The sequence below is a fragment of the Ambystoma mexicanum genome, chromosome 12 (genome assembly GCF_040938575.1).
Source record: "Ambystoma mexicanum isolate Mex_15411 chromosome 12, UKY_AmexF1_1, whole genome shotgun sequence".
NCBI classification, from domain to species: Eukaryota; Metazoa; Chordata; class Amphibia; order Caudata; family Ambystomatidae; genus Ambystoma; species Ambystoma mexicanum.
In genome coordinates, this window is record NC_090936.1 from 65,268,574 (window position 1) to 65,294,202 (window position 25,629).

At 40.5% G+C, this 25,629-nt stretch overlaps 1 protein-coding gene and 1 long non-coding RNA gene across 7 annotated transcripts in view; one reads left to right on the top strand and one right to left on the bottom strand.

Moving 5' to 3' along the window:
- ATP2B1 (ATPase plasma membrane Ca2+ transporting 1) overlaps nt 1-1,310 on the bottom strand; it is a 551,789-nt gene extending 550,479 nt beyond the window's left edge. For 3 of the 5 annotated variants that reach the window (XM_069628007.1, XM_069628002.1, XM_069628006.1), the window contains exon 1: nt 1,113-1,310. The gene's annotated coding sequence lies outside the window, so the exon portion shown is untranslated. The remainder of the gene's footprint in view (nt 1-1,112) is intronic. The other 2 variants (XM_069628005.1, XM_069628004.1) reach the window with 1 other exon arrangement.
- On the top strand, nt 25-24,821 carry LOC138513286 (uncharacterized). 2 transcript variants are annotated; one of them, XR_011281738.1, is made up of 5 exons: nt 25-209; nt 9,058-9,171; nt 9,629-10,951; nt 11,059-11,186; nt 24,747-24,821. It is a non-coding gene; the product is annotated as an uncharacterized lncRNA (long non-coding RNA). The 2 variants fall into 2 exon arrangements; XR_011281739.1 differs by lacking the exons at nt 9,629-10,951; nt 11,059-11,186.
- Nucleotides 24,822-25,629: the final 808 nt, after the last annotated feature.

The window sequence follows — 25,629 nt, forward strand, 5'->3', positions numbered from 1 at the left end:
GCTTCTCTGCCGCCTCCACCCGTGGCAGGGATGAGGCGGCAGCCCTGGTCTTCCTCCACGGGAGGAGGCTAATCTCAGCCTCTTAATCCCCCGCAGAAGAGCGAGCGCAGGGATCCGGTGCAGGGGCCATCGCCGCGATCCGATGCCCACCTGCCCCCACCCACCCACCTCCAGGCTGATCCGGGGCCGTATATAGACAAGACAAGCAGGTGCACGATGCGCCCCGCCGCATCCGCTCGTGCGGCGCCGCCACCAGCGCGATGCTTTTGGGAAGCTGCAGAGGGGACATCAATTCAAGGTCACCCGAGCCCCTCACAATCACCATCCCGATTAGTGGGGGCGGGGGTGGGGGCGAAGAAACCGGGCGACATCAGCATGTCACCTGCATAAGCATGTCACCCACCCCCCCAAATGCATGCATGAGCAGATAAAGACCCGGGGGGCGCCACTGTCAGAAAGCAAGACCCCCCCCAGACAAAAAAAGCAGCACGATCGGGGCGAATTCGGCTCAACCCGTTCCCCCTGAAACTCCCCACACCCGAATGCGATCAATAAATACGGAAAAGGAGGGGGCGGGGCACCCTGCTAGAGAACAGGTGGATTGCAATGGGAATTAGTGGGGGGCGTTTGAAATCCCCCGCAATGCACGCGGCTGTCAGCGCAGCTCCCGGTGGGGGCCGCGACTGACATTGTGCATTGGAGGGGGGGCACGGGGGGAGGGGGTTGGCACAGCTTATCCCCATTTATCCGCTGCTGAATTTTGACATCTGCAGTTCTTGAGACGAGACATTGTCATGCACGTTAGTGTGTGGGGCTGCAGGTGCTATCGTCAATATCCAGGGGTGTGTGGGGGGGGGGCAGCACCACTGCACTGAAACAGAGGGGGGGCAAATCCCCTAGAATGATCATTCCGCTGGCAACGATACAGAAAGGGCAGCAGCGGGAAGTCGCAGCACTGCGCTGCGGGGAAGGTGGAGGGGAGTGACAGCCCGCTACCAAGGGGGCGGGGGGCAGTGAGAACCAGTGACCGAGAGAGGGACCCCCGCTGCACCCCGCGCGCGCGCCCGTTAGTGTGTGTGCACTGCTGTCTCCCCACCCCCTCCGCGCCTTACCTCCGGGGGGGGAGGTGGGGGGTGCTCCGGGGTCCTTAGCGGCAGCCTATTGCCCGGCTCCGAGCGGCTGCTGCCGCTGCTGCTGGTGGGGAGGTGCCGGGCGGCGCAGCAGCTGAAGCAACCATGGACACAGATCCAGCAGCCGGGGTCGCGCGACTGCTTCCCATGAGAGGAAGGGACCGGGTGACGTCGCGCCGTGCGCGGCGACGTCGAGCGGACGGGGAGGCCGAGCGGCGCGCGGGAGGGAGGCGTGCGACGTCACGGGGATATTTTTACTACACCGCCGCCGCAGCGCGCGCGGATATCTGACTGCGCAGCAGCTTCTCCTCAGACGCCGTTAGGGTTCTGTCAGGGAAGGTTCGGGGTGTGGGGGGTTGGAGGAGGATAATAGTCCGACAATGGCGCACCGTGGCCCGGCCCATCTGTTGCACTCCTCAGCCTCTCTCGGCCCTTTACTGAGGAGAATTTTCTCGGGCGCGTGTGCCTCTTTACCGCAGCACTTTTTCATAACCCTCGTGGGTAGGCGGTGAAAGTAGAGCCGAGCGAACGCGGTGCGGTTCTATCTGACTTATCCTCGTATCAGCACTGCCGCCGAGTCGTGCAACCGCATTTTTAACATGCAAAACGTGGCTCTTATTTCATGTATTACGTGTTTTTAAGAGGTTTTCCAAAAACCTCACATTGCACTCCATTCATTATACAATACAAAATTCCAGTATATTTACCGAGCAATATATAGCAGTAGCAAACTGTGTATCAAAGACTTCGATTGACCATCCATGGTACGATTCCATAGATCTTCAAAAAAAAAAAAAAATCATGACCACACATTAAATTAATACGTGCTATTAAAATGTCTTGGTCGATTTCTATACAGATTTAATTGTCTAGCACCCACAACGAAATATCAATTTAAAACACCAATATATTAACATCAATATATTTTATAAAACAGTATAGCAGCAATTTATAAAGTAGATCTGTTGACCATTCATGAGATACCAATAAGGAGATTGAAGGCCACATAATTCAATTACTAAATGTTTCAAATTTAACGTGAGTTCATATTTTTTACCAATTTCTTCACGGTCTTATTTTTATTTCTTAATTCCCAAAATGTTTGTTTCCATGATGCAAGTCCATGGGCAAATCATCATCTTCTTGTATGATCTCAAATATTGATGAAACACTGTGGGTAGGCTATTATCAACATGGCAGTTTGAACAAAAACCCCTTTCCCTAAATTAAATGTGATGTGATAAAAGTAAATGTACATTTGTCATAAGGTATAAAAGTTTCTTCAATTTAATCCTACAAATCAAGAGCAGCTATTATCAAATTAGGCATCTCCTGTTGTTAATTTCACCCATAATGATTATTTTTTTGGGCAGTCCTTTTTCAAATTTAGTAATGTGTCAAATTCCTCCTGGACAAGTAGCTGCACAATCTATCAAGAGTTATTAAAGATTCACAATCTTTGTCAGGGTCTGACATAGACCACATGTTTTAGCTTCTCAGAATTCTCTTCCATGTGCCAATACCAACATGAGCATATAGTAAAATAGCATTTACACTTGTTCTTTTTTTTTTTCTCCTTTTTGTGGACACCTTATGTGTATGCGTCTCAAGCAGGATCTTTAAATATTTTTCTGCCTGAATGAATGTTCGGCATTGAATACGTGATATTTAAATCTTAATCCATTAATTGTACTTGATCTAAATCCCTCAAATTCTCATTTTAAAAATAGTTAAATACATCCAGTTCTTCAGCTTTCATATTTAAAAGGGGAAAAGTAATTCAACAAAGATTCCTAAAAGTGCCCCACTTTGAATTATTTGTTTTTTCCTCCCTCACAATGCAAGTAAGATTTTTGGTATAGAAAGAGATTTTTAGAAAAAAAAAGGTTAAGGCCCTGGTCATGACGTGCGCTTATAGAGACCAGTCCTCAGTGTAACACTGTATTCCATTGGAGTCGTTTTTGGCAAGTCAAGGGCTTTCAATAGTATCCCTCCCCATGGCCACCTTTTTTTTTTTTGCTAATCAGTGCTATCAAAGGCCCATACCTCAGACCCATATTGAACTGTGGAAGGGATTTTTAACTTAAAAGCAGCAGCTAAAGAATTTAAACGAAAACTGCTGTTCTGAATATTAAATCGCCAATGGGGTAAAATTGTTTACTTTGCTTTATTGTTCTTACCCTTTTTAGGGTCATACCAAGACAGTCTTTCATTAACAACGCCTCTATATCTAAAACTAATCGCAAACTCGATAGGTTTCTTTTCCAAAAAAAATGTAAATGGTTGAATCCTTTCGTGTTAGAAAAACACATGGTTTTAGTTTTAGATTTACTGATTTCCAGCGTCCAGCAATTTTGAGTAGGCAGCAATACTCAAAATCGCCCTGTGGAGGCAGGTTGGGGTATTATCTAATCTAATCAAATTGTGTACATGTCCCAGGGATTGCAGTGGGTTGTTTTGAGATTCGGAGGGAAAGTTCAACTTTTTCCCCAAACCCAGCTGTGTATAGCTTCAATAACAACATGGAAAGTACACATTCGTGCATAAGTCCTCTTGAAGTTGAGTTTTTTTTTGGGTGGTGGAGTTATTGATGTTTCTCCTATATTTCAGTATGGTGTTTCTACACAAAGCCACAACCATTTTCACTTGGTTAGGAGGAATGAACCAATTTCACAATTCTTGGTAAAGATTATTAAAATTTATTTGGCCAACAAATGATCCGTATAATGGCTGTTTATTGATTTAAATAATGTTGCGTATAGACCATACCAGTGCCAACACACCTGCAGTGCTAGAGAGGCCTGCTCTTAAGTCTGCATGAAAGGCAGACAATATCTTATTCTCCACAGCCCATTCTGTTTGCTCTTGCTGGAGCATCAAGTCGGGATTTCCATCTATATTTGCACGAATCTAGCCTTGTCCCCTTGTTGTAAATTGGAATTATAATACCATTTGGGATATGTCCTAATTTACAGACGCCAGCTATAACCCACTACCACATTTCACCATTTGTTTGCAAAGATTTAGTACTTTATTGCAAAGGCATCTGGAACTCTATATTTATACTAGCTCAACTACGTCCGCAAGGGTACCCGCATAGTTTCAGTTTGCATCAGACGGGTCATCATACCAGTTTTTGCTACTTTTGCTTTGTCTTTATATTAATGAGACGTAGTCCTCCCAAGCTGGAGCACAGATAGTATTTAATTGAACTACTTTTTTATTTAAACAGTTAACAAGACACCAGAATGTTTTAGTATCATCTGCAATTCAATCATTTTATATTTATTGCTGCTAATTTCTGTACCTGACCAGGTGATATTTCTACCCTGGCTTCAGTTGGTATCACCATTAAGGGGTACGTGAATATGGTGCAGGCAAGAAGTCGGTCTCCCAAGTTAACTTGAACAGAAAAGTGGTAATATTCCACATAGGACATAATTAAGGAGCAAGCTTCCCCCAAATCTTGCCCAGGCACATAAATGTAATCAATAAAAGTAACAGGCTAATTTGTTACCCAAGTGAATTCGACCGTTAGTCCATCAAAACTTCGTTCAACATAAGAAGATGACTGGATTCCAAATAATCCATCCAGCGTATTCCTTTTATTTCAGATTTCTCTACTTTACTATACGTTGTGTTTGGCCCCACTCTTCATCTAATATGTTTCTGCCCATAGTGATCTCTTTAAAATAACATACAATTACATATTCATTCAGTCCTACATCAGCAATATTCCCACCACTGCTTCATGTAAACTACCTGATAGGGCCTGACCTGGCGCACCATACATATTTAATCAATTGCCTGGACATTTTGGATTCTGGACCAAGTCACAACTCAAACCAAACATTTTAGAGCCAATATTATTTAGGTCTACTTTTTCATTGTTTATTCTTAAACCTCCACTTCCCAAAGCAGGAACCTTTAGTTCTACTCCATTTGCCCTTCATAGGAGATACATCAATGATTTTCATTCCATCAAATAGTGTTTCTGTTGTCCATGTTTCTTCTAAACTAATCATATGTTCGCTTAAAAAAATCATAAAATGGGACCATCCTGTTAATAATAAGCATCCCCATATGTGTTGCACTACCAAATAGCCATAGCATTTTGAATCACGCACATGCTAGAATTCTGCTATTAATTTTGTTTGGAGAGTAGCAGATAGCCACTTTTGCTCCTCCATATGATTTAAAGAAGCACTGTATTCCCATATTCACCTAGTTTTCCTTTTTACCATCTGCTGTACTTGATTTACAACCTAAACATTCCTATCTTGGGTCGTCTCATCCAGAGTGCTGGCCATTTTTATCTTACTCGTGAGCTCAAGAGGGCATGCGCCCTGATGCTTGGGCTATCTCACCAGCCAGTAACAATTTACAATTGCATCTGCATTTTCAAATATAATTGAAATAAGGTAAGATCAAATTAGTTATCAAGCTTGATCTTAATAGTGACATTTGAACAAATAAGTCGTTCCTCCTCCAGCAGTACTCTACTGTTTTTTTGCCCCCACTTTTGTATGTATTTGTTAATTGTAATGGAAACTACCTGCGCTATGTGATTTTTCCTTGAGGTTTATCCATTCTCCCGCAGTCTTTTGAGTAAGTGACTACAGCGGAGTTAAAGCATTGAGAGTTCACCTCCAAAGCGGGTCTCAGTGAAGATTTAAATTACACCAGGGCCAGTATTTGGGATGAGGACCTTTCTTGCCTTTTTATGGAGGTTATAATGACCGGGGGCCGGGGGGGGGGGCGGGTGCTTTTGCTTTGAATTACCCGCTGTAACTTGAATCTTATTATTACACACCTCATTATCGTAACAACTTTACTAAGTAATTTACTTCGAAGTAATGCCTTCAAAAAAAATCATAGACTTATATAGGGCTGGGGGCAAGGGGTGAAAAGAGGTGGGGAGGAGCTTGGGGTAGGGCTACTAGTATAGGGAAAGGGCGGACTTGGCGGATTATCCCACCAAATAAAAAAGAAATTCATTTTTTCGAAGGAATTCATTTGAAGTAAATTACTTTGGAATAATTCCAATCTGCAAAACGACATGGAACAGTGTGTAGATGGCCTTAGCATGCACTCTGCATCATTTACAGCAGCAATCTCCAAAAGAGACTCTGGCAGCCCCACACTCGGTATAAGTTTAAAGCACCAGTTGGTCACAGCAGATGAAATGCTGCTTCAGCACGGCTGATTTATAGTGTAGGTGCTTAGCGGGTACTCTGCAGTGTCTGCAGCAACAACCTCCCAACAACTTAAAGGGCTTCAAGTTGCCCTATACTCACCATAAGATTAAACACCAATTGGTCACTGCCTAAAATCACAATAAATACAAATATACTATCCATTGTTTAGCAAATATTTTTCTAAATGTTTGCATGCAAAAAATACGAACGCAATCGTTTGTTAAAAAGGTTGGTATCTGCTTCTTTATCTTTATAAGAGTTATGACACAGCCCCAAAAACAAGGTTTATAAGAAACAGTTGCATCACAATTTGTTGTTACAAAAATACACTATACTTAAAGCCTCTTATATGAACATCTTTCAGACAATTCCATAACAATACATCCTTACTAGTTACAAACAGATGAAAAGAAAATTATCAAGAGCTCATAAAAAAATAAAGTATTGGAAGAAACACAAGTTCCCACCTTGCGTTATCCCTACCAGCTCCCGTTAGGCTGTACCCAGGCTTAGTGATTAGCTTGACTTTCCTTATTTGCAGGCCCCTAAATTAAATTATCAAGACACACTGCTCATTAAATGTTAGGGTCGTGACAGACATGGGCCTTCATATAAGTGGATTATCTGACCAGCCACCGTCAACACTTGGCAAAGTATACCTACCTTTAATGAATCTGGTACATTCCATAAATCAGATTAAGCCATTCCTGAATCACATTTCCAAAAACTGCACATTCCTATACAATCTATATATTCTAATAAATTGAAAAGCATCAGAAGATAAAACTGGAGCCACAAAACAACCACTTATGAACAAAACATTTTTCTTCCCCACTACTTCAGCCTCTGATCCACATATACTAGTCAGATTTCCAAAATTGGATCCTAGATCGTATCAAATTCTATGATATAAAAGAAACCCACCATAATGCAGCCAACTTTGACATTTCATCTAACCAGACCTCTGTTTTATTTTTCGCCAGGACTTTTTATCTCTAAGAATGATTAGTAGGCCTGTAGTTGGTGCCTTTTTGTTATCAAGAATTTTAGATCTATCAATTGTCGGACACACATGAAGCCTATTAATTGGTACAAATGAAACGTTACAGTTGCTTTTTAACCCATTTGTTATGTTCATTAAGCTGACAACTCAACTCCAATATCTCACACCTTTGCACAATCCAGAATCAGGTGACTGTATAACCGTTTTGTGATCCTACAATTTCAAAATTCATTTGTCTGAATGGATGTTAACGGCCTTTCTGCTAAACCATCCCATATTTACAGCGGGTAACTAAGTTGCAAGGTCTGATCAGAAATTGAAACCAAAAAAGTGATGGGTGGAAGGTTTTGAATTAATCTGAACCACGTGCATTGCTCTGGGCAACCTTTTACACCACTGTTTTTTTAGCCCATCTGCGCCATTGCAAATCAGTCAGGTACTGCCACCAATGGTAGCAGCCCAGCCCGAACTGCTAGGCCAGGTTCCCTCTGCACGGAAACACAAGCAACCCCAGACATATTTCAGCCTTGTTGGGTGTCATGGCTGGTAATATCCGGTAATATCCTTATCCACGCAGGAGCTGCTGAGTCCCACGATCCCACTAAGGGTTTATAGTTGAAAAACCGAAAAAAAAATCTCGAATTGAAAAATCTCGAATTGAAAATCTCGAAAAAAAAAAAAATCTCGAATTTTTTTTAATACGTTTTTATTTCGAAATGGGGGTGTTCCCCCCAAACCCCTTTTTCATTTTTTTTATTTTACCCTTTTTTTTATACTTACCTGAACCCACAAATACATATAAATAAATAAATAATTCGAGATTTTTTTTTCGAGATTTTAAATTCGAGATTTTGGTAATTCGATATTTGTTTTTCGGTTTTTTTGACCGACCACCCCCACTAAGATGTCTAGCAAACAACTAAACTGAACAGCTGAATACTAGACACCCTTGGGGGGAAGGGGGAAAAGTGGATAAAATAACAAATCAGACACAGGATCTTCTTTCTTCATCCAGTCTCTGCATGAATGAGAATTAATAACATTAACTATATATATATCACTAAAACAAACTAATAATATTTAAATAATCTTCTACCATCCTACCTGAGTATCCTCTGCAAAAAGCCTAGAGGATGATAATTATTCTAAAATAATTCTGTTGGTATGTTTTTTCTTATACTGTGCTATCTTATTTCAAGGAACTGAAAGTCTTTTCAATTAATTAAATGAAGAAAGTTTGTTGTTAAAAAAATATTGAATATTGTGCACTATTCACCAAAGGTCCATCAGAATTGTCTTATGAATAAATGCACGCTTGTAGAGTTAAGTAAAGCACAGAATTATAAGAACATATTCCCAAAGCCTTTCTTGTTGTTTGAGTAGCCTTGAAAAGATTCTTCAATTAGAACTGATACTTAAGTTTTCATATTTTTTCTTCATGTAAAAATATAACATTCCTTTTATTCCAAAGAGTATGTTCATTTGAGTTGCACTTGCAAAATGTGATTGTCTATCTTTCATTTATATAAGTGCATTGAATCAAACATTCTTTTATTTACCCAGTCTCAGAAAAAGAGTTCAATAGGTAAAAAAATATAATCTTCACAACTTGAAGTCTTTTGTATTAATTAAACATGCAGTCTTACCTTGATTTCTTTAGAAAAGAAAGAGTTCATCTTACTGCATCATCCGAAACGCGACGGTAACCTTTCTGTTTCCTTTTCAGCTGACACGCAGATGAAGATCACCACGGGAATGTCCTCGTCTTTATCTGGAAACGAAACGCGACGCAGCTGCAGCCGAACGCGAACAGGAACCAGCACACGATGACAGTAACAAGGTAAGTGAAGTCTTTTTATTGAGTAGTTTTAACAAATACGTGTGAGCGCGAGCAACGCATCCACAAGATGGAAACGGTTTTATAAAATGCACGCGAGGGCGCGAACAACAAATAAACTGAGCTTCCCTTTAGTAATCTGGGCTACATGCACACGAAAGCGCGAAGAACGCCACAGATGACTCTCAAAGCAAACAGTTCGCGTACAACGTATTGCTGAGCCTCTTAGTCTTTCATAAGTAAACACAACAGAAAAAACATACAAAGCTTTGTAGTTACTCTTCTGAGGGAAAAAATGCAATGAATTTCGGTAGTTAACCCTTGGCTAACTGGAATGTTAATACTTAGCTTTAGTAGTTGAAGATGAAGACTTGACAACGTTCTTTCTTCAAAGGAAATAAATTGCTTGAGAGTTGACGTAATGAAGTAGTTGTTATTTCTTATTTCGTATTTCTTGAAGGATTCTTCTTGAAAGGATTCCAAGTTCAAAAACTCAGGAGAAAAACAAAACATGACCTACTCTGGAAACATAACTGATGAAAGGCAGTTTCGAATGTTGGGGATCACACACTGTTAACCTGCCACCCAATCAGAACTCCTGCCTCTGCCCTCCATCTTGGCTTGGGGTATCTGCATTACTCTGAATGTAAAAGTTAAGGTCAAACCATGTCATGATGCCTACTCCGGGGGAGCCAGTTCAGGCCCAGCGTCCCCGAAAGCAGACATCATGTCCCCAGGGAGGGACCCAGCAACCCCTTATAGAGGCTCTTTGGACATTGTCCTGGCGCCTTTAGTGCCAGGCTCATAGAAGGTATCAGTCCTGGCACCATAGGCGCCAGGCTCATTATGGGAGTGCTTGGATGGACTTACCTGATGCAGACCATGCTGCCAGATCCAGACCGCCTGGAGGTCTGAAAGGGACTATTTTACCTATGGGACTATTTTACCACTCGGGCGTGGCTGAGGAAGAATACTTACCTGGAACTACTTTGGGGGCTATTTAAACCACGCCCAGACAGCAGCTCACGCTTCGTGTTGTTCTGCATCTAGCAGCTGGACGCTCACCGTGTCTGCTCCTGCATCCTGGCTCCAGCCACGCCTGCCTGCAACCTGAAAAGGAAGGAAAGGAGAGAAAGGTGAATAATTGAACTTTACCTACCTCCATCCGGAGTCCGGAACCATCACTCCGACGATCCTAAGAAAATACATTATTTTAGAAGCGCATCGCATCGCTCGCTGCAGCGCCGCGTTCCACTCACCTTCACGAGGCACCCTCGGGCTCTTCAACGACCATTTGCACCATCCGTCGCCTTTCAGCGCCTAAGGAGAAAAAGAGTCAAAACAAAGGTGAGCGAAGGAACAGATCGAGGAAGGCCTGATTCTTCCACCTTAAGACTTGCCTGATTATTGTTGGGACAATCTTTCCTCACCTCGGGTCGGCGCCGCTTCTTTGGCACTTCCGTACCCTGGCCCCTAAGGGGAAAAAAGACACACGCATTAGTGGGTGAAAGCAAGACCACTAAGGGAACCATCCATCAAAAAGACTCACAGAGTTTACTTTCGGCAAATTCATTCCACTACGCGGATTCTTCATCCTACATCTGAAATAGAGAAAAGGACAACGGACAATTAAGGCTTGAACTTTAGCTACTGAATACTTACGGCCTCATAAAGTCAAGCGGAGTTGAATACTCACCAAACCCGAGATCCAGTGAAGTAACTGGAAATTAATGCGCCCCTTCATCGGAAGCAGGATGGAGAGCTCGTCCTTTCAGACTCTAAGGTGAGACTCTACGGGAATCGCGGAGGGGGTTCGAGGAGTGTGAGAGGGGGAAGGGAGGAATCCGACACATTATCCAACAGACAGTTAATCCCCTTTTCCATCTACAGAAGGATTCTTCTACGGGCCAGACAGGCGAGGTTTGGGGGTCCGGTCCAGTCCGTCTTCCGAGTCCTGCACATCACCTTAGAAGAGGTCACAGCAGTCCAGAACAGGTCGGCGCCTCCGTGGGAATCAGGTGAGCGTTACAAACCATTTAGAAGATTAAAGTATTAGATTAATTTCTAACAAGGAAATAAACAAAGAACATTAGGAAAATGATCCTTATACACCACCTATTTGCTATTGAAACCTGACATTGGGCCTCCTCAGTGAGGTGCAGCTTGGTTCCCTATGGCGCAACGAGCAAAGGACCCACGTCTGGGTATACCCTCTCTCACATACAGAAGCAAACTGAAACTAAAAAAGTGATGGGTGGAAGGTTTTGAATGAATCTGAACCACTGGCATTGCTCTGGGCAACCTTCCGCACCACCGTTTTTTAGCCCATCTGCGCCATTGCAAAAGGGATCCAGCCATATGCAATTCAGTCAGGTGCTGCCACCAATGGAAGCAGCCCTGCCCGAACTGCTATGCCAGGTCCCCTCTTCACGGAAACGCAAGCAACCCCAGACATGTTTCGGCCTTGTTGGGCCTCCTCAGTGAGGTGCAGCTTGGTTCCCTATGGCGCAGCGAGCAAGGGACCCACGTCTGGGTATACCCTCTCTCACATAGGGAGACAAACCGAAACCAAAAAAGTGATGAGTGGAAGGTTTTGAATGAATCTGAAACACTGGCATTGCTCTGGGCAACCTTCCACACCACCGTTTTTTAGCCCTTCTGCGCTATTGCAAAAGGAACATCAAATGCTGGGTTAATGATGACCATTTTGATACTATAGTATACAGCATTATAAATATTACCAGCCCTAATGCAGCCTTAAACCTATGTAAGGATCAAATTAAAGCTGTTATTCCTAAAAACATAATTCAAGACAAGGCTAGGATTGTCCCAATGGCCAAAATTAATATTATAAGTCTATATTAGTAAAAATAACTGTAATGAAAGAGTATGTTAGCTAATTAAGGGATGACACTAGCCGGATATTGAAGATGACATTTTAAGTCTCAAGAAAATTCAAACTGTCATATAGGGATGAGTACAAATAAAACAAGAAAGAGGAAGTAAGACGTAGATGCCAAGAATTACAGGCACTTATCAGAACTAACTGTATAAAAATAACCAGGAAGATAACAAATAATAAAGGATTCCTTTTCAATAATGCACAATCCAAGCAGAGCAGGTTTGTTGCAGATATATTGCACTAATATATGAGACTCAGTTCACCACTTCCATGTCTAGTTGATCACTCCGCTTATCATGGCAATAGAAAAAACACAATTCTAAATACATATGGATACTGTGATAGACTGAAAGCGTAGCTGGCCCATGACTTACTTAAATGGTCCTCCAGGAATTGGACACAACTGCCTGATGTTGGCTTCCAATCGGATACATTTAGGGGGAGAGGTTTTGCCACCTCTGGAAAAAAGTACCCAAATTCCTATCAACACCATGTAATTATTGCGTTCCATTATTAGCTAGTCCTACCAAAATAGATGTAAAATCTTGTAGGAAGAAATAACGGCAGGTGGAGGAAAATAGAATAGTCTTGCCCTGTCAGACTGGGGTTTAGTCTTGATTATCTACTCTTGCAATATCTATGACCTTGACATTCCTGGCCAGCAATGCCTTAATAAACGCACAATAGCCTGTTTAGGATTCCTATGCTAGATTATTCAGGGTCTGTACATCTGACCTTTGACAGAGTTAATTTGGGAAAGCTTTGGAACAAATGAAATATGTCTATAATACATTCTATGCTGTTTAGAATGTTCAGGGTAGCAGACCATGGGTAATGTTAGGCCGGACGCACGAGGTAGGGTCAGCAAAGGCTATCGATAAATCATGTTTAATGCAGCAGATATTCGGGCTCTCACCCACCTTTTTTAACCTGTATATTGTGAATGTGTCCACAGTGCTCTGTCAAGTACATGCTTTTCTGCTGCGGTTAGTTAAGTGATTAACATATGCAGACAATCTGATTAAAATAGCTACAACCCCAGAAGGTTTGCAACACACCCTAAGTCAGATTTCCATCTATTGAATGGAGCATGAGTTAGCAATTAAACAGACTGAAACCAACATCATGTGCTTCTCCAAGCAGCTCTCAGCTAAAGTATTTCATTAGTATGTTAATACACACCGTATTGAGATTATGAGGGATTGTAAGTATTTTGGAGTGACTCTAAATGAAAGATTGCATGCCTTCTCATGAGTCAGTGGTTAATAAGTGCTCCCAAATAAAAGCAACAATAATTGATTTGGAAGTTTCGATTGTGACCTTTATTTGAGGCTTATAAATTGTACGTTTCCTTTGTAGTTCTATGCAGCGCCAAACTGTGGGCACAAGATGTCATTTGTTAAATAAACTGTAAGGACGTTTATGGAGGTAGATCCCGGGCCTAGCTAAGTGGAACCTGATATTTTATATCAGGTTAAAGCATGGGTTAACACCTCTTTGCAGCACAAGCTTTATCTTGGTCGATAACATTTTAGTAAAATCTAGATAGCAGCGAATAGCATCCTTTAGCCATCATCAGGGAGGATTTCAATGATCAATGTATTGACTAACTACAAATATTGTGCTTTGGGACCACTTTAGACCATTGAAAGTAAATGTGGAGGGGTATGTATGTATTAAACATATCTGAATTTTCAAACCAGAATAGTTTTTGGAGGCGTACCTTCAGATCCAACAATATCTGGAATGCCACCATCTCCTAGGAGTGCGCCAGTCCGGGTTTAGACCACAACATGGAATGGAAACTGCGCTCATCGACCTCAAAGCACAAATAGACGCCTTGAGAGACAATGATAAAACAGCACTATTACTGCTAATTGATCTCTCGGCGGCTTTCGACCTGGTCGACCATAAGATTCTCTATAACTATTTGGACTCTGCCGTTCACTTCTCACAAGAAGCTATTGGATGGATTCAATCCTTCGTTGACAATAGAACAATGCGGGTCTTCTCACCCTTAGCAGCTGCTGACCCCTTAACCATCAATTGCGGTGTGCCCCAGGGCGCCTGTGTTTCTCCTACTCTGTACAACATCTTCACAAAGCCCCCTTTTGATGATCTAGATGGCCTTGGTATCACCTACACTAACTATGCAGATGATACACAGATCCTCATCCTGTTGACGGGAGATTACAACAAGGATTTGGCCTTTGTGAATAGATTGTACCTCATCATCCAGGCATTGATGGCCTCACATGGTCTATGCCTGAATGATGACAAAACGGAACTCCTCATTCTCGGCACCTCTGCTAACCTCCACAAATTAGGCCATCTCTACTCGAACTTTAAAATAGACAATAACGACATCACAGTAGCCAAGGAAGTCAAAAACCTTAGATTCTATCTAGACTCTACTTTAAACTTCAAAAAACAAGTTAACTCCATGGCCTCAGCTACAGCTTACACCTGTAAGCTAATTAGAGCAACCAAGCGCTTCCTTTCACCTAAAAACTGCATTACCTTAGCAAGAGCCCTTGTCTTATCCAAACTGGATTATTGTAATGCTTTCTATGTGGGGAGCAATAAATAACTTACCAATAAGATCCAGATTCTTCAAAACAATGCCCTGAGAGCAGCCCTACGCATCCCCAAGAAAGCCCACATATCTGACCTCAGAAGAGCGAACAACTGTCTCTCTACAAAAGATAAAATTCTTCTCAAAACAGCATCCCTGACACATAAATGCCTACACCATGCTGCCCCACAATACCTCATTGCCAGATTCCCCAGGCAATCATCCAATCGCCCTTCGAGAACAGCCAACGCCAACCTCCTACTAGTGCCTAGATTTAATTGCATTAAGACTGGCAGAAGCAGTTTTCCGGTCAAAGCTGCCCAATACTGGAACTCGCTCCCACCGACACTTGGAGAAGACCTACCCTATCTTCGTTTTAGATCCCACCTTATCAACTGGATCAAGGTAAATGACATTTGAAACCTCAATACTTTCAGATAACACTACTTGCCCTATTTGTATACACTGTACACATTTGCTCTCTTGATGTAATTTGCCTTAATTATGTATTTAATGCATGCTACTTTACAGCAATGTAACCGAAGCTGAACAACCCTTATTGCCTTATTATGTGTATACTGTATATCACTTTACAGCAATGTAACCAAAGCTGAACAACCCTCTTTTGCCTTCTGCGCCCTGATACCTTCGGGTCTGGCGCGCATTATAAATATTAAAACAAACAAACAAACTTACTCCAGGGCATACAAAGTGTCAGATTATCTATAAGACTCACTCTATTTAGACCTCTTTCATTGCAGAACATCAGACATACCTTTATAAAATTTAGAGGAAACATATTGGAAACAAACATTATCCAAGGTGGGTGGAAGAAACTCCCTTCAACATTTATTTATTAAGTGGCCTTAAATCCAGATAAATTAAACTCAGAGCTATGAATAGACATGCTGCATCGGGTGATTCTCTATAAACTTTACATTTTGATTTGTTTTATGAGGAGTGAACATTTCTTCCTAAGATTAATAGGTTTATACTTTTGATCAGACATCAAACATACTTTGAAGTAAACATATTTGGCTTCTGCGAATGAAGAACAGAGAAAATAATGCAGGGGAAAGAAAAAGTAAGGAGCATTATAGATCTAATATGCTGGGGGTTGAACATATAATGATGTTATCTCATCTGTTCACTGCAAATGTAAGAATTGTGAAGAATGAGATCATGTATATAACTGTTGAGCTAACTTGGCAGGGATAGCCTTCTTTCTGTCAATCCTGGTGGAAAATGCATTCATAGATGTATGACCTATGTCTGAACTGTAGACACTGGTAAAGAGGGCAGGGGGATGAATCTGCCACTTGTTTTTGTTTATTTCCTTACCCTGTCATGATTTGTTCAGAGAGTCTTTGCTTCTCTACCAAGACAAGGAGCTGTTTGTTTATTCAACCTCAACCCCTCTCTGGCTGATGACAATAAAGAAGTCTTAAACACAATTCGACTGGAGTACCTTTGTGTGACGTCATTACATATGTTCTTTGATTGGCAGACTCCAGTCACTATTCCCATCTGATTGGGCCAAACACCCCATCTCAGCTTTGTTTAATCACCCCCATATGCCTGCTTCTAAAGAATGCTGTTGATAGAACAGTTAACAGATGTTACACCAAACAGGGTAAAAAAGCAGTTCGGCAGACATATTCCTTTCATTTGCAAACGCTTTGTATGCATCTCAAACCAAGGGTGAATATCCATATATTTAGGGGAACAAACTCAAACATCCACTGCCCATCTGTCCTCCTACAACCCGAAATATTCTTGAAAAAACATTACAATATGTCTTAAGTGGGCCTCCATGGACAAAACCCTCAAAGCACTTTCCTTTTCCTAGCTCCTTGTTTGGTTGGGAAGCTAAAGACCCTTAGGGTGTTAGTTTATGTAAACACGGTAAAGGTATTTAGCTTTATTTTCAATTCAACACTGTGCACATTAGCTTTCATCTAAGGTGCCCGTATATCCTGGTCCTGACACTTGTTGCTACGTACAGAGTTTAAAAGAAAGTTTGGTCCCGATATGATGTAACGACAAAAACAAAATATTTGTACTGTTATTTAGAATTCTAAGGTGTATTCCTATCAGTAGAGACAGTCATATAGGCACGATTGTGGATACACGAGTAACTGTCCAAGTGTTGTTTAATTTTTCTGTTTTGACAATCTATGTTCACCAAACATCTGACTCAGGTTCCAAGAATGTACAGTGACAAATCAATATTCTCTTTAGGTATTCTTTTGTCATTACCAGACGACGGTATATTGCATAGGAAACCAAGTCAGTAATGCTGGTTTGCATGCATCAATGAGAATTTGTTGAAATTTAACATCCATTATCAACATGGCCAGAAAAGGCTGTACAATAAGTCTGTGTGTGGTACATGAATAATCTTGAACATTGAAACTTCGCATTGTTATGTAGTGTTATTTCATTGATCCTCGTAGAGATTTTGTATGGATTTGATAAGGCTTTGGCAAAATCTCCTGAGAAGGCTGGTTGAACTGGCCAAATCCATACCCACAAGTAGCTGTACCATGGCACAGGTTCCCCAGGGAATCAGTTTCTTTCCAGCTAAAACCTGGTGTGATCATCCTTGTTGCTCACTGCTATTGGGGGTGAAAAGGAGTGATAAAACTGCTCCAAATAGCTTAGTTGCAGTCATCCAGAGAATCTAACGGTCTTCCAAAACCTAGCATACGCTGACTAAATTTGTCCAACTATTCCACCTCTCAGCCTCCCAAAAAAGACTTAAAGACAAAGAATGAAAGTTATCTCTAAAGCACAAGGACGTTCAGATGTTTCGTTTCATGGTCCCTCCTTTTTTAATGATGACTTCTAGAATCATGAGGAATGAAGCACAGTCTTGGACTCAAGATCCCACTCCTCCAAAGTAGACAGATTTATTTATTTATTTCTATGCTTGTATCGCGCCGGTAGCCTGCACACACAAAAACACATGACAAACAAACAACCAATAATTTCAGCTGTTTCTAATGAAAGGATTCATCCAGCCAGAAGCCAACCCATTTAAACAAATGGGTTTTCAAAGATTTCCTAAAAGTCAGAAATGTTTTTTCCAACCGGAGAGTGGGGGCAGCTTATTCCATTATTACGCAGCCTGCACTGGGTAAGCTTTGCCTTTGCCAGTTGCCTGGCCAAATCGCAGCACATTTACCCAACCCCTATCTCCTGATCGTAGCGATCATGCAGGAATGTATCTAGAGAATTGTTTCTTTAAATACTTACGGGCTGTACCGTGGATACATCTATGGACTATAGTCATAGATTTAAAGATGATTCTGTCCTCTATTCTCAGCCAGTGTAGTGATTTCCTTCCTTCCGGGATATGCTCTCTATTCTTGATCCCTTTGATGGTGCGAACAGCATTATTCACCATCTCCATTATCCTAGTTTTCTCCGGGTTGGCGTTACCGGGCATGTTCGCAGGATGGGGACTCCCTTCGTAGTCAGGATGGCTTTAGTTCTCACTCCGTTTGTCTGTTTCTTCTCTGCTGCTTTGTGCCACCTGTGCTTCAGCGGTCTTGACGTTGTTACCAGATTGAGCAGTCAACCCCTCCAGGGTCACGTTAATGCTCTCAGCTCACTCCTTCTCTTGGAGTTCTCATTCCCCTATCTCTCTGGCTTCCAGCTTCCTTGGTGCTTCCTGCCCACAGCGCCTTGTAGAATTCGTACCGACGGACGGTCTTCGGTCTCTCTTAGCACTCCTCACTCGGCTGCTTTGAAACTTCCAGGTTCCACTTCTCGTCTCTTTTTATGGTTGCCTGCTGGGTCCTCCCCAGGGGAGCATTATAGTCCGTTCTTTAGTTGATCACTCTTCATTGTTTGTTCATTCTTCTTTGTCACAGTAGTGTTGGCTTTCACCCATTGAGTAATCGGGATTTCTCGCTGTTCATTCTTTTTCTTCACAGTAGTTTTACTGCATTGATCTTCAGTTTGGATTTTAGGTTTTATATTACAGTAACAAATAGTGGTTTGGTGATGCCTCTGGAGTTCTGATGTTACTGTTTGTTCTATAAGAGAGGGTTCTAGGGAGTTTGTCTGCAGAATGGGAGTTCTTGTCCCCCAGAGGGCAGTCTCTCCCTGTGAGTTCCTGCATGCCGCCACCCCTAGAGGGATTATTGCATAGCGGACTTACCTCCCTAGCCTCACAAGGAAAGGCTCCCCTCTGGGGATAAGTGACTGAATCCCGAGATTCGTCACATGCTGAACACATTAAATGAATTCCAGGCTTGAAGACCCCAATTTTAAAACATGTGCTATGAGAGACTATATGCCTGCACTTAAGCAGAGTTTTCCTAGTGGCAGGTTGTGCCCGCTCATCCTGGAGGGTGACAAATAGCTACCTCATGAGTCCTATCAGATGAGTCTTAAGGCAGCGATGTGGCTTGCTATACAGTCTTCAGCATGCCCTCATTTTAAGGAGAAAGCCGTAGATTTCATATTCCTCTGTGAACTAGGGTGGACAAGCTAAGATCAATTGATAGTGTCAGTCTATTTTTAGCAATGTGAAAGTGAATTTCTTATTGGGTGCAAATGAGTGAGTTTAAAGCCCAACTCGCGACAGGTGTTTATCTTGCTTCCCCACTTTGTGGGATCAGTATGTGCTTCTAGCTACTGGCCATCGTAGCCCATTTGGGCCTTGAATACCAGCCAGCAAAGGTCAACATTCTAAAAGAAGAATATCTTTTGATACCATCTGCACTTCGAGCGTCGTGCTAGCCAGGATTTTGAGAAGTCAACACGGGTTCTAGGTTCTAGTGGGGGTTGGTTAGACTATTCTTGCACATTCCAGGATACACCACCTCTTTAGAAGGTGTGGTTTCCAAATGGCTCATTTAAAGGAGGAGCCTAATGACTTTGCACTTCTACGTAATCAAGATTTTGTTCAGTGGGGGGGCACTCTGCCAGATTCCATCGGTGACCCCACTTGTCTTCCAACAAGAGATTAGAGCTTTTGCTATTTTATTATGGTTACTAAAAATCTCATAGGATCGGAAAGGCCTTCACAATACCTGAAGTTAAAATTTTCAATTCTAATTCTACATCTGATAAATGTGAAACCATTTCTTGAACTTGGCATATTCAAGTTAGTGACTCTAGTTCAGAGGGGCTTAAATTAAGAGCCCCTATTAATTGGCTTTCTTCACTAGATATTAAGCATAAGAAATCCCAGGTTCGTCACTGGACACCATCAATATAATTACAATTATTATTTTTAGTTTTATTTTAACATAAAAGTTTTATAAGTATGGCACTAACAGAACCCCATAGGCATCAGAGTGCAGTACAGTTTTTTCTAAAACAAATATAATATAAAATAGACAAAAAGAGGAAACAATTATTGCAGAAAAAACGAATATTTATCAACATTAATTAAAAATCATTGTATTCAGTGAAGTGTGATCCTTCCACATTGCCTTATTGCAACTTCAAAAGATTTCCCAAAGTTGTTTGCATCTTTTCTTTGTAGACAGTGGCTCAAGTGTCACAACATATACTTCTGTTCCCATGTTTGTAGACCTCTGCAGAGAAAGAAACAGGAATGCATAAAGGTGAAGAGACATCTCTGTGAGTGCAACCAATCTCAGGCATAGGAATGGGCTGCTCCCTCCGCCTAGATCCTCACACATTTAGTTACCGGACCACTCTCCAAAGTGAGGCGAGGAACAAGCTTTCTCTGATACAGCCATTGTAATATGTCTGAAAAACAAATCAAGTGTACATTTACCCCTAAGTGTGCAGAGGGAATCACAGCTGAGTTTATCGAAGGAGAACCTGAGTGGGGACTGTATCAAAACACAAAAGGGCTGTTCAGGACACAGTTGCCAAGGGATGCTTTTGAATGAAAAGGCTAATTATGCTAGCATAGGGGCATCCATCTGAAGCTTCCAAGTTCAGGTTGTGAGTGTGCTTCAGTCCTAAAGACAATGGACGCCATCCTGGACAGGGCTGAGAAGCTAATGAGGCCATGCAATAACAAACTTGCATTCTTTTACCTTGGGCGATAGCCATCCTGCCCTTCTTTGACTTTTTATTCTAAAGAAGCATCTGCCTGCTGATTATTGCCAATGCCATTTGCCGAGGTATTTTGTAGCTCTCAGCTGATTTGTGCCCTGCTTTCCCATCTACCAGATGGGCCAACGACTCTAGACTGAGCCTGTCATTGCCTGTCCTGTAAGTGGACTTCACACAAACAGTACCTGTAACAATAATTGGGGGTCAGGAGCTTGAGCACCTTCAGTGTGATGTTGGGCAGCTGTTGATGGCTTTACCACCACATCGCTTTCAGTATCTCCTTAATAGTCTTCTTGTCTCTCACAACCAGGCGAGTCTGGCTGCTTTTTGAGTACATTCTCCTGATGAGTGTTGTCTGTGGCAGATTTCCTTTAATTACATTCCCTGTCTAGTGCCTCTCCTTGACAACTTCTCAAGGCAGAATACTGTTATATCTTGTCTCACCTCCTGTATGGATGGTGTGATGTCATAAGAGAATGTTCTGAGAGTCCATGGGATGTTTGTGTGTGAGTTCCACCCCAGGCAGTTGGAGATATGTATCATGTATGGTGGGAGCTAGTGGGCTCTCCTGAAGATCTTTGCTCCTGATCCTAATTACCTGGTGTCCTGATTACCTTGCAACTGAATAAAGAAGCTTAAGAACATACTTGATCCCTGAGAAGATCACTTAATTTCAAATGCACAAACATATTGTTGGGAAGAAAAGAGTGCTCAGCGAGAGAGAGGGAGCGAAAGCGGGAGATGTTCATTGGGGAAGTCTCATAAGCATCCATGGGATACATGGGCAAAGAGAAAGTTGACCTGAAATGAAGAGTTATGTGCCAGGTAAAAAAACATTCTCTAATGTTTTGTTGAGTGAGATGGCCCCATCAGCCTTTGGCTTTTTACCCTTGGAACATTAGGAACATTATTTATGTGGTTTACTTCTTACACATGTCCCCAGAAGTCAAGAGGGTAATTACAACGTTGAAAGGTGCATTTGCAGTGCAGTGCTTGGGTTTGATAAATTAATCTAGACTCTGCATCTAGACAGCATTATAAGCATTATACATTCTAAAATGCGTGTGCATAGCTTGTATCTTAAGCACTCATCTCTGACTTTGTGCCACCTTGCAAGTTTAAATCGCAACAGGGCTGACCCAGCATTTCATACTTAAGGAGCTAATAAATAGAATACCATTAATTGATTAGTAAGAACAGCGATTATGAAATCACGTAGAAGTCGTGGAATCTGGCATGAACAACTATATTTAAAACTGATATTGTGTACAAATCTCAAAGTAAGTATGTAATAAAATGCTTGAATGAAAAAATATTGAATGTAAAATATAAATAGACTACATTACAAATGGGAGAAAATCAAAAATAAGAATACAAATTTACCATAATATTAAGCTTCATTGTCATTGATACAATCCCCATAATATTGCATGTAGTTGTATAGTAAATGAGATATTTGTTACAATAACTGTCTTGTTTATTTTCAACAGCTAATGCACAGGCATCTAAAGAAAGGGCTATGTAGGGAAGTAATTTCACCACAATGTGAGGGTTATGGAATTGAAATGCCATAGCTAATTACAACACAAGAATTTATATCATATGACCATTGACCCTGACAACCTCATAGGAAGTGATGTCATTTAACCTATGCTCCCGGTAACATCACAAGAAGTGATATCACAAAAGTGACAAAGCTACAGTAAGTTTACAATTCATCAAGTAAAAAACGATACAAACGCAAATAAAAGGCTATTTCAGTTTTTACACATACATAAATATTTGAATTTGTTTTCACACAACAGTTATGGTTACAACAAAAAAACATAGTCTACAAACAAAAGAAATCATAACATTAAGGTAACACAAAAATATTATCAATACATTAAAAAATATATTATATTTACATCAATTCAAATATCATGGTAACCTCAACTCTCCCTTAACTCATTTGTAAAACATTTTTTTCACATACATTTCTCTGTTTTATTAAGGTTGCTTAATTGTTTGCAAAACGTTTTTAAGTATAATTTAATTGTTTTTGTATACATTACATATTGAATTGAAATACATGAGTTTTTGTGATAATTGTGTTTTAATGTAGTTGTGTAAAATTGAAATTATTTATACTTTTGAAAATGGAAAACAATTTATTTTTGACAGCTTCCACATCACCCCATAAAGCCGTCCCTTACCTTCAATTTTAATAAGAACCTTTCAAATAGAGTCCATATGAAAATATCAAATTATGAAATGTAGAAAAATCCACTTACACTAGTAGCTTTTAGAAAAATCCCAATTAAAGGTCCCTTAAGTTATAATAAGAATACTCTTATGTACTTGTTCAATTTGTTATCGGTATCGTTCTGAAAATCACCACAAATTGAGGAAGTATGCAAAAGGAGACTTCCATGTTATTAATGTTAAAATAATATATGTTTTTGACTTTTATTTTATTTATGTTGGTACTATCAAATGTTTTTAATCAGTAAAAACACTCGGTAGTTAATGTTTTGTACAGCATAAACTAAACAAATTATATTATGTATTGCATGCATTTTTACTATTTATGGATTCATTATTTTAAATTGGTTTAATATGTATTTGTGTTGTATTTTTGTGGTGAGATTTATAATTTAAAAAATATAATTTTATTTTAAAAATATAGATCATCATCAATACAATTATTTTATTGTGCTACATTTATTATTGTAAATATACGTAGTTCAGTGTAATACATTGATTATTATTAAATAGCAATGTGCCATGTTTATAAATATACATTACAATTGTCATGATCATAGGCAAGGCTCTAAGTGTGATTCCCTGTCAGAAGGCCCTGAAGGGTTGGTCATTAGCTTGGCATGGGTGGTTAGCTGCTTTAGAGAAGGTGTAGGCTTTTCATTAGAATTAGACCTTCCTGCTTCCCTATCATGGCCGCCTCCTTGATGCACTTAAAAACTAACATTGCTGGTCTATGCATCAGGTTCAGTCTCCCTTTTAAGCCCCGCCCCCTTGGAGGTCTGCGATTCGCATCGTGACTGAAACTGCAGTGCAACGTTTTCCGCGGTTTTCCTGTTTTCCACAGAACCTTCCTCAGAGGATTATTACTACAATATTTTCGTATTCCTGTCACAGTTCATAGTTCCCATTCCTGTCCCACTTAGTTTCCATTTCCCGACCACAGTTTATTCCCGAATTAGTTTTCACTCATATTCCTGTCAGTCTCAGAGCCCAGAGTGTTCGTGTGAAAACTAGTTTCCAGTTTCCTTCAGTCACGCAAGTATATTTTATGATTGCTAGATTGTGGCTACACTAGTATTCCTTCCGCATGAATATCTTAGTGGTTACTACGTTTTTTCAGACTTTATGAACGTCGCAGGGTGACGGTGGGTTTTCTGTGACTAGTTGAGTTTTCAGGGTGTCATTGCTTGCGGTTACTTCGTTTTGGCAGCGTTAGTTTTCCATTGTAAATAAGTAATTTTTCCTAGGTTAGCTTTTGAAAATAGTTAACACGTTATTTCCCTCACGTACATTTATTGCTGCCAGATTTGCTGATTATTCTATTAAAGACATTCAAATAATAAAGGTGTATTAAATATTTTCTCCTACTCACGACCATATTGTTCATTCTTCTGGCACCTGTTGCTTATGCACTAATTCCATTTCTAAGACTCATATTCTGAGACTCATTTAGAAATTCCAATTCCATTGCGTGCAGAAGCTCATCCATATATATATATATATATATATATATATATATATATATATATATATATATATATATATATATATATATATATTGTTTCTGACTACACTCCAGCCTTAGCATCAGTTCTAATTTTCTCTAAGGATATTTACACTGCTCCAGAAAATTCTGCATTCTTCAGAACTAGCGCCCCTGCATGAAAGCAGGATGGATAGCTCAAAAAATTAAAGGATAAGGTGAGCCATCACTGTTTTTTCTTGAACAATTATCCTAGAGTCAATGTCATGGAAGAGAATAGGGAAACACAGTAGTTAGGTAGCTTCAACCTTACATGTTTTTTACAGAATCACCCTGACTGCACCTAGGAAGGAAAAAGAACACCAAGACATCCAGAGCGCTCCCACAGAGTTTTCAGGTAAGCGTTATAACAATACTCAATTTAAATGATTTTAATATGTATACTATTTTGTGTAAAGATTGTGTTTTAACAAATATTGACTTTTTTAAAGCATGTCTTAAATAATGATATTTAAATGTTTGTGGACGAATAGCTTCATTCATTTTTCTTACTGCAATTATTGTTCCACATTTTAAGCAGCCTAAAAAAGAAAAAGCATACTCTGGATAAATACTTGGTAAATTTGGAAGTGACACACATTCACCAACTTGATATGGTTTAGGAACTTTAGAAGGTAGAGGTTAATTTGCTTTTTCTACAGTTACAGTTTCTATGTGTTTTCTTATTTATTGAACTTAGTTCAGTAGTTTGATTTTTATAAACATTTCTAAAATATATTTGCTCATGTTTCTTTCTCAAATGTGCTAACATTGCTGAATTTCCTAAATAGAATTTTTGGTGCTTACCCCTATGTAATTATGATTTGCATATGGTGCTTTACTTCAGTGACATTTTGTACATCATCTGTGGCAGAAGTTTCAAAGTAGTCCCAAAACAAAGAATTAAATTTGCTAAATGGAATAGTTTGAGAGGTAGTTACATTTTTGGCATGCTGCTTTTCATTTTTGCTCGTACTAACGATTGAAAAATGCTTTCACTAATGTCAGGACTGCAAACATTTACTTGTGATATTTGTTCAGTTGTTGAAGGTTTTGAAGTAGAAGTTAAAGGAGTAGTTGTAATAGGTAAATTATCTTTTCTTGTTTTGTGGCCCACGCTAGTTTTTCTTTTTAAAATACTATGACTTAAAAGTGAACAAGTTTTAGGTT